The sequence below is a fragment of the Alosa sapidissima genome, chromosome 3 (assembly GCF_018492685.1).
Source record: "Alosa sapidissima isolate fAloSap1 chromosome 3, fAloSap1.pri, whole genome shotgun sequence".
In the NCBI taxonomy this organism is placed as follows: Eukaryota; Metazoa; Chordata; class Actinopteri; order Clupeiformes; family Clupeidae; genus Alosa; species Alosa sapidissima.
Window position 1 is genome coordinate 10,194,433 of NC_055959.1, and position 2,500 is coordinate 10,196,932.

The window sequence follows — 2,500 nt, forward strand, 5'->3', positions numbered from 1 at the left end:
ATGACTGGGAATAATAGTAGTGATAGCTCTCATATAGCAGAAAGCCCCAAATACAATTTTTACACACTGTATGCTCCATCGCAAAGTGCTTGTGGCTAAAATAATTATTAGGATTAGCTTAATGTATTTTTACATTTGCCGTAGTATTCTCGATGGGTTTAATAACACATCACGGGGGTCCTTGGCCAGAACCTAGTGGTATTTGGGGGGCCTTGTCGTGGAAAAGTTTGGGAACCCCTGACCTAACAAATATGCATGCTAATTGCAGGGCTGCCAACTTTTCAAAAAACCTTGGAGTGAGATTTGGTGGGGCCAACCAAAATTTTGCTGCGGAAATTTTTGTTTGGCTCGTTCAGCATTATACCGTACAGTAAAAAAAAAAGTACATTGGTTCTCAGGTGTAGGGACCAGGGTCCCAGAGTTAAATTAACATTGGTATCAAAGGGATCTAGCCTAATGCTAGGACCATGGGCGATGGAGGCATTCTGAAAGTGGGTGGGACATTTCAGTGGGGGGTATGGGGGTCCTCCCCCAGAAAATTTTTTTTGGACTAGATGCAATTTCCTGAATTCTGGTGCATTTTACCAGGTTATTTAAATACTTCTATATAACAAAATAAAGCCAGCCTACGAAATTAATAAAAAGTAAATCATGCATAATTTAAAAATAACTCAATATATAGGCTACTTGGCTACGCAATAAGGTTTCCATTACAGCACTGCGGACGTTCAATGAACGCATGAAAGCGGATAAAGTAAATTAAATATCAAACTAAAGCGAAAATGTCATGCTTTTGAAGGCCTACCATTGTGCAGTCTAGCTGTGGTTAGTGACGTGATGCTGTTAATGGGGAGTTTTACATAAACCTATAGGCTATTATTTATTTGGCGTACAAACAGCACTGGTATTTCACACGGCAATAGTGGGGGGGGGGGGGGGGGGGGGGGGGTCCAAACTAACAATTTTAAAAAGTGGGTGGGTGTTTTGTAAGAATTTAAGAAATGTTTGTATATTTTAACTTTTAAATGCATCAATCTGGTGCACTTTTAAAAATAAATTCAGAGGTCAGACTTGCTTATTTTTATGGAAATATTTGTGCTGTAGCCTAAGCTATTTTGCACTTCAGAATTATAACCATGCATACACAGGTGGAATAGTTATGGTGATATTGCAATAAGTTCACAACCACAAAAACATATGGTCCATTTCACAGTTCAGAAATGTTCAGCACTCCATGAAATTATGCAGAAGTGGTCACCTGTGTTTTTCAGCTAGTTCATTTAAGATAATATATTGGTCATTGTAATGGCCATAGCCTACAGGCTATTCCTTTTTCAGGATGTACCCATATCTGCATGATGTGAATGTTTGCATATGGCTTATGTCAGGCTTTATATCAATATTTGTGTCTCCTTATTTGATTTTCTTTATATTTTTGCATTAATGTCACTAGAAAGCATGGCAATATAAATATATTCATTTATCTGTGTAAATGGGATTGGCTGGAACCTGACAATATAAGAACCATGATAGTGGGATAATCTACTGAGCAATTTACAAAAATGTATGTAGGCCTACTGACAAATAGTTTACATTAGAATACATTATAATTTCGCCCCAATGAGGCTATGTAGAAATGTGTTGCAATTTCAAAAACAGAGGCATGCTTTATATCCTCGTATTCGGTACTGTTTGCTGTTTATTGTGATATTAGGTTTGCCACATGTTGTGTGAAGGGTTAGTGAGATATTACAACCGAGAGTAATGGGTGTGCACTGTGTGCAAAATGCAAATATGATTAGCCTAAATTGCACGTCGGTTCAATGATAATTTTCTCGCGAACCATTTATCACAGCAACTTGGCGCTAATATCATTGGAAAGCTTAGATTCCGCTCGTTCACATGATGTGTGATATCATGTATAGGTTTAGTTTAGTTGAACCTCATCTGCCAGGTATTTGACCTACCACGTTGACACTTCAGCGTGAAAAATACTCAAAGCATAGGCCTACCTGAAGCCGGGGGAATGCGCCTGGGATGGCTTTTGAAGTAGCATCGCAAATGAGAGAAAATTTAGAAAATTCCACAGACAGGGGGTGCTCTTGAACCCTCTCACCGTCTCTGAAAGCACAACCGTGGCTCAACAGGTAGATCTATAGGCTAAACTCATTTTTCAGGCATCTGACCGACCGGGTTGACTCTTCAGCGTGAGAAATCGTGGGTGTGGCGTGTGAGTGTGTGAAACTAATCAAATGCGTGTGTCTCACGGCCAATGCGTGAGAGTTGGCAGCTATGTAATTGTGGACACATGCTATCATGCTACCTGCTTCCACTGCACAGAGCTACAGGACCATAAAGCAGGAGTACAAAATCACTGCTGCATTAAGAACATCCTGAAATCCCTCCCACCATGAGAATAAGAGGAACCGATACTAAAACAGACTTTTTGACTTGAAATTAATTATCCTTTGTATTCTGTCTCACTATCCTGCTCTTACCT

The 2,500-nt window shown here is 39.6% G+C and overlaps 1 protein-coding gene across 5 annotated transcripts in view; it reads left to right on the forward strand.

The window, feature by feature from the left end:
* Window positions 1-2,500, forward strand: part of grip2a (glutamate receptor interacting protein 2a) — a 34,835-nt gene that overhangs the window by 10,656 nt on the left and 21,679 nt on the right. The gene's annotated exons all lie outside the window — the stretch shown is intronic.